The following is a 14148-nucleotide window of genomic DNA, read 5'->3' on the forward strand; positions in this document are numbered from 1 at the left end:
AATTATTGAGTTAGGACAGTCCACTCTGTCAGGGAGACTTATGGACCTAAATACATATGAAATTTGGGTTCAAAACTGTCATTTTTCACAATGCTTCCTAAAGAAAGAAGGTCTTGTCAGTTTAGCCTCTTCACAATCTATTCATATAATTAAATGCCTGTACGTTTTATTTGGTCATGAACAACAAGTACATTTTTTTTTTCAAGGAGAGTATATGAGCCCTGAATGAAGAATATAATGGAATTTCTCACGAGATTTTCTCATTGATCTGATAGCTTATAACATTTGTGGGTTTAATTACTTATCTTTGTAGTACTTAAATAAGGTTATCTTTGCTATAGAAGCAATGAAATCTACAGCACAGGACTCAAGAACCCTTCAGAAATGAGGTCTAAAAAATGAAATGAAGGTTTGTTTTTTGCAGATATAGCCCCAATTGTGTAAGGGGTGGAAGAGCCAGTATAAAGCCGAGATGCTTGGGATTTTGTGTAGGATAGATGAGAATAAGTACTCTCTGAAGGATATATTGATCATAGTCAGAAGGACTGATCAATTGTTTCCTTTGGAAAGATGCGATTGTGCTGAAGCCAGACTAAGAATTTTTATTTTAAGTTAGAGCATCCTACTTAAATTATCTGTTGTATTTGTCCTAATGGCTTAAATTACTGCTATTCTATCATTGATTCCTAAATCCCTATCTCTGGCTTTTCATCTCTCTTGCATTCCAGATTTCTATTTTCAGCAGCCAACTTTACAGAAACCTACATCTCAACAGGTCCAAAGCATAATAACTATATTTTCCACTCCCAAACCTGTTCTTCTTGGGTTCCTTTCTATTTTCCTATGCCAGAGGCCTTAGAGTAAACCCTTAGGGTAAGACGCTTAGAGTAGACCCTGCTTTCTTTACTCTGCACAGTTGCAGCAATAACCCAAACAAGGATAGCCATCTCATTGCATTCCAGTTGCAGTGTACTCCATAAAGTCAGGGGCTCTGTTCTCCTCCCCAGGGTAGTTCCAGTACCTAGAGTTTAGCCCAAAGTTGCAGCACAATAAATATTGGTTTGAACGAATGAAAGAAATCTCAGGACAATATTGTAAAGCAAATATTATTACATTTTTTTAAGATGAGAAAGCTAAGCAACTTGTCCTAGATGGCACGTTGATTACGTGGGGTAGTCAAACTTGAACTCAGGCCCATCTGATGCCAAAGCTTCTCTCTCTCTATTTATGCTCTCTCGGTAATGGAGACTCAGATCAGGACAACAAGGGGAAAATGAAAGGATAATTTTGAGACAACATGGGTAGCCAAGTAGAACAGGTATTGGACACTGATTAGAGGGAAAAAAAAGTGATGGAAAAATTAGAATCCCGCTGATGGAACTAAATATAGGTGAATATTTGAAGTTCTGAAAGGCAGGTTTCCAAAACTGAAATACACATACCCTACATGTTTGTGGATTTGTGTCAAAGTATTTTCAAAGGCTAGAACAAACATGGTACCTCTTCCCGGAATTCCAGTTTGACCTGTAAAATTTGGGAAACGTAAGGCTTCCTTGCCTGAGCAAGGGAAACCAGCAGAATCCCACCTTTCTTTGTTCACAAAAATTTGGTATGGATTTTTCTTCATAAAAAGCCCCAGACTAGAAAATTAGATGGGTACTGAGTGATCAGAACTTTGACTAGTTAGTTGTTTTAACTCTATAGTCACCTCAGAACTAACTAAATGACAGCAGAAGTTTATGCTGACATAATCAGTGTGTTGAACAAGTACAAGTCCTATTCATGATGTTATCAAAACCCCACTTAATTTGAGTTGCTCACTATTGCTTTAAAATGAATTCATCATGGGTAATCTTCCACAGACACAGGATGAAAATTTGGCTGGGCCCACATTTCTGCTGAATCTCAGGTAACAGACATTTCTACGTTACTTTTTTTTCCCATGAAGTAAAAAGATATAGTGACAAAGATTAATGCCTAGAAAATGTAAATAAATTTATTTTTCTATTTAATGGTATAGTAATACACATACTGGGCTTATTTAGAAGATATTCTTTGAGGCCTAATTCTCAACTGTAAGACAAAACTGGGAACGGTTTTACGCTCCCAACAAAACTGCTATAATTAAAATGAAGTTTGAGAGGTGGACGAAGAGAGTTGATTATAGGGACCGTTTGAAACTCAGTCCATTAATGGGTGAGGAAAACCTATGTACTATATTAGAAGTAAAATAAAGAGCAGTATAATCAGGCTTTTTTCCCCCACTAAGAATGTTCTTTGGAGGTTGTTGTTCGAGGTAGTAAAAGAGATTTAAGAGTGGATCAGGGACTTTCTCAGTTTGTAGTTTGGCCTCTCAGCAGGAAGATATGCTTATGGAAATTTCCATCCATAGCATCTTGGAATGTCACAGAATTCACCTCCCATTTTGGGCATTTTCCTTATTGTTACCCTGACATAGTCTGTAAAGTGGTGGGGAAAAAAAGGTTGCTGTTTGTCCCCACATATTTGTAACAAAATGAAGACAGAATTATCTGGACATTGAACTTGTTATTGGGGTCAGCTTTCTCCGGAGTGACCTAATATCCTAAAATGTAACAGCATATAACTCTTTATCCAAGGAGATTAGTGAAAAAAAAATTCCCCTAATGATAAATTATAAAATACATTATTATTATTTTTTTGGATGAAGACAAACACATTGGAATACAATGGCAAATTTGTATGAGTTTTTAAGCTAAAAAGCAAGACCTTAAAGAAATTGTAAGCTTATGGTGATTACTTTGGGCAGTTTCTAGACCTCCTGGGATTGATTGCATGTTCATTCTGTCTTCTCTGTTCCTGGGATAGATCTTATAAAAAGTTTGACAAACGCACATTTGAAAAATATTCTATCATTCTTGTGGAACTAGACAAACCACAGAATGGAATCAGGCAGATCAAGTCACTTCTCTGCCCTTATTTGTTTCTGGTAAATTACTTAACCTCTGTGAATGCTGGTCTCTTCATCTGTAAAATGATGATACTAATAGCGTTCTCATAAAGAGCTACAAGGATTAAATTAGAAAATGCATGTAAAACATTTTAGTACATTCCTGTGACATAGAAAGTGCTGAATTAATGATAGACATCTCAGCAAAACAAAATGAAATGGAACAAAATGGAAAAAAAAAAGCCCACATCTATGACACTTTTTAAAATCAAGCTGCTATTCCAATTACAAATAAATGTTATATTCATTTAAATAAATCTCTTTAAAATAATATTTTATCTAGCTTTTTTTTTGGTCAATACTTGGATATGATCAAGTTGTGTTCCTATGAAGATATTTTTTCATTCCTAGCAGTAATTTAGAAATGGTCTTCCCTTCAATTCATCTGAGGTTGCACTTTACTGAATGTCTTCCTCTGTACCTACTGGTCTGCGTCCAGGGACTTCTCTGCTTAGAAGGACAGGACTCCTAGGGGGTCAGAGAACAAAATGTGCTTCTGCTACATTTCAAATATAGACATAATCTTCATCTAGGTTTCAACATGGATAGTCAAGGCACGAAACTGGAAAATGTATTTTTCACGTCTTGGTTAATTGGAAATAAATGTCCTTTATATATACCTATGAGGTGTTGAAAGAGAAAATGCTCCTTGAAGCTGTGAGCATGTCAAATGGTGACATGTATTTAGGAAAGAGGGCCCCTCCACTGTCATAATTTACAGGACTGTGACATGAAAGGCTCCTGTGTTCCTGCAAACCCTACACCATCTGCAATGAGTCTGAAACAACCTAACCCCCTGGTATTCTGATGACTAAATGAAATGAAATGGGCATATTTGTTAAAGTCAGCTGGGAAGCCACACGACTTGGTTAGTTCCCGAGTTCATAAATTTATATCAGAGCAAGAGGAGCAGTGGAAGCTCAAGTGAACCAATTTACCCTAAGTGCAAATGGCAGTTTTGTTATTTGGTGTCAAAGTTACCAGTCCCACAATGACAAGCTGCCATAACACATTTTCTTGTTCACTAAAGAACAAGGATTTCGTTGGTTAATATTCCTTGCAATGCTCCTTTTCATAATTTACAACAACTAGATGCTGATAGGTTATTTAACATTTATGAAGTTAAGATGTAATCAGAAAAACCCTGATTATCTTTACAAATAAAAAAGTTAAATTATTCAACTTTTTTTTTTTCTCCGTGGCTTCATTTCACAGCAGGTGCATACTTTACAATGGGACAAGTCAATCAAATAATGCTTTTTTCAAATCTTTTTTTAGGAGCTGGAGCAGGAACAATTCTAAGAGGAAAACTATTAATTCGGTTTGATAGCTGCATTTGCTTCAAAACACTGGTTGCACTTAATGTCATGCTTTGAACAAATCAGCCTAAATTCCTTGTTGCACAGGTAGGCATATCTTGGTTATGGCCTTTTGAGCGTTTGGAAGTGAAATAAGACTCTCTTAAATACACATCCATACCAACTGTATGGAAATTTTACTTAAGTTTGTATAACAGTGTCATTTATGTCCTTTCTACCCAAATAGAGAGTAGGGGTCATGACAGGAAGGACAATGTCTCATTCTTCTCTAAAACTGTCAGGGTGCTAGCATTATACCTTGCCCCTGAGTGGGGCTCAGCAAATATTTTCATGTTCGTTAAAATGAATAGATGATTCAATATACCCAAAGGCTAATGAATTATATCTCATGAAATTTTAAGCTACAAATAAAACACTCCTACTGGGTTACTGGGTGGGCTGCTCTCAAATTACACTGTCCTCATTCATATTTGCTATATTTATAGCAAAATTATTTTTTAGCTTCTGAACTGGATCATAGTAGAACTTAGAAAAAAATCATTTGCTTTCTGCCCTGTTTATGTAGAAAAATAGTGAGAAAATAGCACAGTGATTTTGACCACAGAATTTGGAGTCAGATTCATTGTGGGCTGGCTCCAACAACTTTGTGATAAATAACCTAGACAAAATAACTAAATAATATCTAAATTGACTTGTTCTCCTTAGTAAAATGGGCAAAACAATAGGACATACTATAGTCGGTTGTTAAAAGCATTAAACGAGATACATATTAATATCTTAGAAAAATGCCTAGTACATATTAGAATTCAATAAAATAAATTCATTAAATAACAAAAGCAAAGGCAACAAAATAAATTGACAAGTGGGACACATCAAACTAAAAGGATTCTGCACAGCAAAGGAAACCATTAAAATGAAAAGGAACCTATGGAATGGGAGTAGATATTTGTAGACCATTTATCTAATAAGGGGCTAACATCCAAAATCTACAAGGGAACTCATGCAACTCAATAACAGAAAAAAACAAATGTCCAAATTAAAAAATGGACAAAGGCCATAGACATTTTTTTTACCAAAAAGGACAGACAAATGGCTAACAGGTACATGAAAATGTGCTCAACATCCTTAACCATCAAGGAAATGCAAATCAAAAACCACAACGAGATACCACCTCCCACCTCTCAGGATGACTATTATCAAAAAGATAAGAGATCACAAATACTGGTGAGATGGGAATGGAAACTCATATTGCTAGTGCCAGTTACCATAGAAAACAGTATGGAGGTTCCTCAAGAAATTAAAAATAGAACTACTCTATGATCCCAAAAACCTACTTCTAAGTATATGTCCAAAGGAAATGAAATCATTATCTCACAGAGCTATCTATACTCCCATGTTCACTGCAATGTTATTCACAATAGCCAAGGTCTGGAAACAACCGAAGTGCCTATCAGTGGATGGATGGATGAAGACAATGTAGTATATATGCAATGGATTATTATTCAGCCTTAAAAAAGAAGAAAATACTGCCATTTGCAACAAGGTGGATGAAACAGCAAGACAAAGACAATAACTTTATGGTATTACTTATGTGTCGAATCTTAAAGAAAAAAAAATTGAACTCATAGAAACATAGTGGAATGGTGCCTCCAGGGGCTGGAAGATGGGGGAAACAGGGAGAAGTTGGTAAAAAGGTACAAATTTTCAGTTATAAAATGAATAATTTAGGTCCTCAGACCTAAGGTATAACATGGTGACTATAGCTGATAATACTGTATTGTATAATTGAAATTTGCTAAGAGAGTAGAACTTGTGTTCTCACCAAAAAGACAAAAAATAAATATGCGACATGATGTTAGCATTAATTAACTCAAGGGTGGAAATCCTTTCACAATTATATATGTCAAATTATCACGTTGTGATCTTTAAATATATCATAATTTCGTTTGTCAATTATACCTCAATACAGATGAAAAAAGATTTATTACTATGCTAAATAAAACATAAATCATTGAAATGAGTTTTACACTTTCTTCTGAAATTCAGTGCTACTGTCACTTGGTTTTTGCACTTCTAAGAAAATTGAAAGAATTGTCAAAGTTGAATCATCCCAGTTAACGCAAAGTAAATTTTTTAGAGCGCTTAATGCCAATTTTGACTTTAAATGGCTATTATCTGATCTAATACATTGCACTTGATAAGTTAACTGAACACCAAGATGCCTAATGTCTATAGATAAGCCATATTGTGGCTAACTACCCTTTAATCAAAAATTGGTTAATAAAAAGCATTTTTATTCCTAACCAATATATTTTTTTATTCCTAAGCAATATTAATTGAAATGATTTCTCAGAAGAACTGTTGCTAATTGTTTTCTTTAATGGACTAAGAGGTAAATATGAATGGACACATGCCAGTACTCTGATATTATGCATTAAATGTAAATAACTCACCATCTTTAGTGAGGAAAGTGTGTTGAATGCAATGACATTGTTAATTAGAATATGATGAAGGACTAGAACAGTTCAAAATACAGTCATCACCTTGATAAATTAGAAAGACTCATTATTACCTTCAGAGTTTAAATAATTTTGAGTGTTTGGATTCTGAAACAGCAGGAATACCTCTATTCTTATCCTGAGTAAACCATTTATGTTCCAGGAACTATTTGCTTTTTCATTTTCTATGATTTTTTACCCATTAGTTGAACATATATCCTTCACTCTATTTAATACAAATGTGTAAGTCCTGACCTGAGGTTGAGAGCTGGTACAAGGCGAGAAGGAATGTTTAGGAATCAATTAGCCGGGTGGCTATCTGTAGCTTAAATAATAATAACCAGTATCCAGGCAGTGCCTAATAAATGTTTACCATCCTACTTCACTGACTTGACATAAAAGCAATGCAGGGTAGCATTTGATACCCCATTGCATAGAAGAGAAACCTCAAGTTCAGAGACATTGTGAAACTTGCCCAAGGTCGCAGGGAAACTAAATGGTGGAGCCCATTCCACCTAGAAACCAGTAATCCCTTTTCAGAAATAAGTGAAAAAACTTATGCATCCATTAGATGACATATAATATTTGGAAGATATGGGAATGTGTCCTGTTTGTCTCTAAAGAAGAAATGTGTATTTGTGTGTGAAAATGTGTGTGTGCACACGTGTGTGTGTGCACACGTATGTGTGTGTATGTGTGTTTAGGGTTGAGTTAGTGTGGAGGGAGGGATAGGCTTCTATAGGAAATCAAGTGTTTGAATAATTTTAAGCAGCAGAAAATCCAAAATTTATTTATATTTGTCTTATAAATTTCAGAAATTTACTCACTACTATGTTCTTTCATTAATTCAGCAAACATTTTAAAAGGGTTGTTTGTGCATCATCTGATTTGAAGGTACAAATGTATACAAAAGAGTAGAAATCTTGATTTTCTAGAGCTTGAAGTGTCTTGATAATCTTACAACTGACATTTATCAAGTAATAATGAGCTAAAGTGAACCAGCATTTACCTGGAAGGTAAGAGAATGTCTACCGAGGCATTAAAATAGTCCTTGAATATTCTTTTTGTCAATATTTGAGAAATGACTCCCTCTCCCACCTAATTAAAATCTTTCAGCACTTGGAATCTGGTTTTGCTAAGCCATGTCTATTCTTTCTGGACTTTTGAATGGATAGGCAAAGCCTTCTGGTTACTAGTTCCTTCATGCCACAGGAGATAACTATTGTCAGGTAGATATTTTCCCTTCGGGGGCTCACTATTTTCCACAATTAATTCTTCTGGTCTTGTCATGCCCAACAAAAAAATTCTTCCACAATCATTTGGTATTTGCCAATACCTAGCTCTGTTTCTCAGCCCTCTGGGCTACTATTTCAAAAAGCATAGTAGCATCACAAATCCAAAAGATGGTGGGTAATAAATAAAAAGCTTGATTTGGATTTAAGAGTTAAGCCCAAGACATGTAGAGATTGCCCTTGTAAGGCAGTAGTAAAGAACAGACCTGAATTTGAATCTTGGCTTTGCTATGTAGCCTTGGGTATATTACATCATTTCTTTCAGATTCAAATTTCTTATCTTAATATGGAAATAATGATATTACTTGTATCCCAGGGTTTGCATGAGTATTAACTCAGGTAAGGCTGGGAAAGGGCTTATCAAAGCGTTTGGCATATACTAGAAATTTAACAAATGACAAGTATATAAGTGATGTTTGCCAATAGTATTCCAGTTATGCTTCCCCCGAATATTCTCACACATTCCCTGGACCTCACTTCCTTTTCTGGTAGGATTTATAAACATGTAGTAAGAATTAACTTATAGATATCATGTAAATAATAATTTATAAACTGAAAGCCCACTTAATTGCCTAGGTAATTTTCTGTTGCCAAGCAACCACATGGATATTTTTTACTCCCAGCAACTTACATAAAGTCGCTCTATTCACATTGACCAGAAAACAAAGTACATGTGAAAAAGCCCAGTTAATTTAGCCACTATTTTGGGTTTGGACATTCAAGAGAAAGTGGTTTGATTCATGTTTTCAAAGAAATATTGTAACCGATCACTTTTGCTTGGTGTATGTAATTCATGATTACTAAATTTGGAGCACATTGAAATCATCTGGGAAGCTTTTTTTTTAAATCTAGATTTCTTGAGTCCATACCAGGAGACTGTGATTCAGTAAACTTGGGGTTGAGAACTGGTCTTTGCAAAAGTTTTCCAGGTGATTTTAATATTCATTCAGGAACTATAGGTATGGACTGTTTGTGCCAATTTTCAGCGCTGCTTATGATGTAATCATTTCGTAATGGCAGGCGAGTATGATGAATACCTGGAAAGCTCTTGCTTGTGAGCAAATAAACAACCTCTGGTTATAACAAGTTTGTTTTCTTTCTGTTTAAAATATATATTTGTGACTATTCAGGAACAGAAAAATGTTTTTATTATCCAAATCAAAACACAGCATGAGGTACTTTCCAATAAAATCAACTGTAGATTATACACAAGTCAAAATCATCTGCCTGTTTACGGAGTTCAAAATCCTTCTAGGCACCAGGAAAAAAGTTTAATTTAAGATTTTAATCTTTCCATATATTACAGGGTTTCTGTAATGGATTTTGTGCATCTGAAACTAAAAGATTGACAGGTCTGGATATTATGGATTTATTAACCATTGGTTACATGGTCAGAGTTAGTGTGTGAAGCATTTCTACAATACCCCCGGGGCTGCACTAGAGAGAACAATTTCTATGAAGCCTGAGGTAGACAAGAGTTAAGGTTACATTAAAAAAGTAGAAGTCGTGCTTTATTTCACAACGATCCTTTTCTAAGTGTAAACATTATACACTGAGCATAAAATTATGATGTTGAACTCAAAAAAATATGACAAAATGCTGGGAAATTCAAAAGAAATCTTAAACATTTACAAATGCAATCCTGCAGCACACCATTTTATCATTTTGAAAATGGGGCCCTTGGCACCTAGCAAAGGCTGGAGCAAATACATCCTAAAAATAAATAATTGAAGGCAAAAATAATTCTCCAAAAATAATCACCACTATTCATAGAATATTATAGAGTCAATGTATGCCAATTATATAAATTACCTCATGTACATTTACAACTGCCCAAATGTACGTACTACCATTGTCTCTACAGCTGCACCAAACAGAGACTCAGGGAGAAAAACTGACTTGTTTATGTCAGCTAACAGGTGGCACAACTGGGAAAGGAATCCTGGTTTTCTCTTTCATCTGACATCCGTTGTCTTAAAGGAAAGATACCTTCAGATGAGCAATGGCAATTTATGTGATGTTAAAATGACAAGCGATTTGATAGGCCATGGAACTTCCCGATCACATGGCTAGGAAATCATCAATTCTGCTTGACATCTTGGACTTTCTCTTACTGTTCTTTGAAAATTTGGATTGTAGAAGACCCTGGTCTGCGTCTGAGAAATCTGTGGTTAATAGGCAAAATTTGGTCTCAGACTGGCTTTTCTGCCTCATTTTACTTGATGGCACAGAAGGACCACAGCGCTACAAAGATGCCAAGGAGAAATACGCTCAAAGATGGCAAGAGAGCAATGCTATTCTATGCAAGTAGGAACTGATTCTGCAAAGGGATATGCAAGTTTGTATATTTTCCACAGCAGAAGATATGGGTTCTCTTCCACTGAACTTAAGAATGGAGTTCAAGAAGATCTACGCTCCTAAAACTGAGATAGGGATTATAGGGCTTTATGACACAGGCTGGCACTAGTGACTATTCCTTTGTTTTAATTTAATGTGTTATATATTTGTTTTAAAACAAAGGTGGATGGAATCATTTATATTTAATATCTTAGAGAGGCTTACATTTTTTTTTTTTTTTTTTGCTTATAAAGCTCTGGATAAATTTTCTCCTGTGAGTTTGACCAAGTTAAGACCCTTTTGTTTTTGATCTTAGATTACGACATCAGAAGGATGTTGGTTTATGAGAACTGAAGTTTTATATATTAGGCCTCTATGTTACCTTCCTGACTCTATTACCTGTTTGCTTGTTTAGTTTTTATTTTGATTCCAGTTAGTTAACACATAGTATTATATTAGTTTCATGTGTACGATATGGTGATTCAAGAATTCCATACATCACCCAGTGCTCATCATAGCAAGTGCACTCCTTAATTCCCATCTTCTATCTAACCCATGCCCCCCACCCGCTCACCTTCTGGTAACTATCAGCTTATTGTCTGTAGTTAAGAGTCTGTTTCTTGGTTTGTTTCTCTTTCTTTTTGCTCTTTTGTTTTGTTTCTTAAATTCTACATGAGCGAGATCATATGGTATTTTTCTTTCTCTGACCGACATTTCACTGAGCATTATACTCTCTAGCTCCATCTGTGTCATTGCAAATGGCAAGATTCATTCTTTTTTTATGGATGAGTAATATTCCAATATATATACACACATCTTCTTTATCCATTCATCAACTGATGGACACTTGGGCTGCTTCCATATCTTGATTATTGTAAATAATGCTGCTATAAACATAGGGGTGTATGTATTCCTTTGAATTAGTGTTTTTTTTTTTTAATTCTTTGGGTGACTACCCCGTAGTGTGAAAGCTCGATCATAGGGTAGTTCTATTTTTTAACTTTATGAGGAAACTCCATACTGTTTTCCTCAGTGGCTGCACCAGTTTGCATTCCTACTAACAGTGCACGAGGGTTCCCCTTTCTCCACAGCTTCACCAACATCTGTTATTTCTTATGTTTTGATTTTAGCCACTTTGACTCGTGTCAGATGATAATTACATTGTAGTTTTGATTTGCATTTCCCTTATGATAAATGATGAAGAGCATCATTTCAGGTGTCTGTTGGTCATCTGTATGTCTTCTTTGGAGAAATATCTGTTCATATCTTCTGCCCATTTTTAAATTGAATTATTTGTTTTTTGGGTGTTGAGTTTTATAAGTTCTTTACATATTTTGGATACTAACCTTTTAAAGATATATCATTTGCAAATATCTTCTCCTGTTCTATAGGTTGCCTTTTATTTTTATCGATTGTTTCCTTCACTGTGCGGAAGCTCTGTATTTTGATTTAGTCCCAATAGTTCATTTTTGCTTTTGTTTCCCTTGCCTCAGGGGACCTATCTAGAAAAGAGTTGCTATACCAATGTCAGAGAAGTTACTGCTTGTGCTCTCTTCTAAGATTTTTATGATTCCAGATCTCACATTTAGGTCTTTAACGCATTTTGAATTTATTTTTCTGTATGGTATAAGACAGTGGTCCAGTTTCATTCTTTGCTTGCTGCTGTCCAGCTTTCTCAACACCTTTTGTGGAAGGGACTGTCTTTTTCCAATTGGATATTCTTTCCTGCTTTGTTGAAGATTAATTAACCATATAATTGTGGGGTTTTTTCTGGGTTTTCTATTCTGTTCTATTGATTTATGTGCCAGTACCATACTGTTTTGATCACTACAGCTTTGCAATATAACTTGAAGCCTGGAATTGTGATGCCTCCAGTTTTGCTTTTCATTTTCAAGACTGCTTTTGCTATTCAGAGCCTTTGGCAGTTCCATACAAATTTTAGGATTGTTTCTTCTAGTTCTGTGAAAAATGCTGTTGGTATTTTGATAGGGATTGCATTGAAGGTGTAGATTGCTTTGGGTAGTATAGACATGTTAACACAATGGAATGTTTTTCCATTCCTTTATGTCATCTTCAACTTCTTTCATCACTGTTTTACAGTTTCCAGAACACAGGTCTTTTGCTTTTTTGGTTATGTTTATTCTTAGGTATCTTATTATTTTGGGGGGCAATTGTAAATGGTATTGTTTTCTTAATTTCTCTGCTGCTTCATTATTGGTGCTTAGAAATGCAACAGATTTCTGTACACTGATTTTGTATCCTGCAAACTTTACTGAATTAATTCATTTTTCAGTTCTAGCAGTTTTTTGCTGGAGTCTTTCAGGTTTTCTATACACAGTATCATGTCATCTGCAAATAGTGAAAGCTTTATATCTTCCTTACCAATTTGGATGCCTTTTATTTCTTTTTGTTGTCTGATTGTTGTGGCTAGGACTTCCAGTACTATGTTGAATAAAAGAGTGAGAGGGGACATCTTTGTCTTGTTCCTGACCTTAGAGGAAAAGCTCTCAGTTTTTCTCCATTAAGTGTGATGTTTGCTGTGGGTTTTTCACATATGGCCATTATTATGTTGAGGTATGTTCCCTCTATATTCACTTTGTTGAGGATTTTTATCATGAATGGGTGTTGTGCTTTTTCAAATGCTTTTTTTGCATCCATTGAAATGATCATATGGTTCTTATCCTTTCTCTTATTGATATGATATATCACATTGATTGATTTGTGAATATTGAACCACCCTTGCAACCCAGGAATAAATCCCACTTGATCATGGTGAATGTTTTTTTAATGTATTGTTGTATTTGGTTTGCTAGTATTTTGTTGAGGATTTTTACATCTATGTTCATCAGAGATATTTGCTCTTTTGTTTGTGGTGACTTTATCTGGTTTTGGTAATGCTGGCCTCATAGAATGAATTTGGAAATTTTCCTTCCTTTTCTGTATTACCTGTTTTGACTGAGATAATTGTTCAAGTAAATGAAAAATGTATCTTTGCTAATTATTTTATGGAGTGGATCTGCTGGTGGCCAACATAGCTGCTACAGACCAATTGTTTTCAGTGCATGTCGAATTGTAGCTAAACTTATTCTGTTTCAAATAATAGAAATTTGTGTCAATTTTATCTAAAGACTAGATGTTAGAGATAAAATCACATTTTGAAGTGAATTTAACATCTTAATCCATTTTAAATTTTACTGAAACAACATTTCCATACTTTCCTTATGTTAAAAGACAGAGCAAAGATATTTCACTTTAATCCTTACTCCATGATGTTAATGCAATAAGATTTGTACCTGGGAATGATGCTTACATCAAAATATGATAATGCACTAAACCATAAAAGCAACCCACTAGTGACTAAATGGTACAATGGAGGCTATATAGATTAGAGGGGCAAAAATCAACTACCATAACTGGCCACAATCTAATAGAAATGGATAGAGTAGACTGTTGTCTTTCTGAAGTCCTTATTCACTGCTATAATAAAGGCCAAATCATAAAACATCAATGATCCAATCTTGGGAGCCCTGCAGAATGAATGTTTGAGCTCATTCAGATCTATATGACTTACCTGGGATGTATATGAATAAGAAGGTAGATTTTGGCACTTAAAAGAAAGTATTACTTTTAAAGAAAAGTATATATCTAGGTATCTATATATCTTTATCTACATCTGTATCTATATGTATATATGCATATACTTATATATGTAT

General features: G+C 34.9%; 1 protein-coding gene across 1 annotated transcript in view; it reads right to left on the bottom strand.

Annotated features, from left to right (window-relative positions):
• Positions 1-14148, bottom strand: part of USH2A (usherin) — a 676313-nt gene that overhangs the window by 104799 nt on the left and 557366 nt on the right. The gene's annotated exons all lie outside the window — the stretch shown is intronic.

This window comes from Ursus arctos, unplaced genomic scaffold (genome assembly GCF_023065955.2).
Source record: "Ursus arctos isolate Adak ecotype North America unplaced genomic scaffold, UrsArc2.0 scaffold_2, whole genome shotgun sequence".
Taxonomy (NCBI): domain Eukaryota; kingdom Metazoa; phylum Chordata; class Mammalia; order Carnivora; family Ursidae; genus Ursus; species Ursus arctos.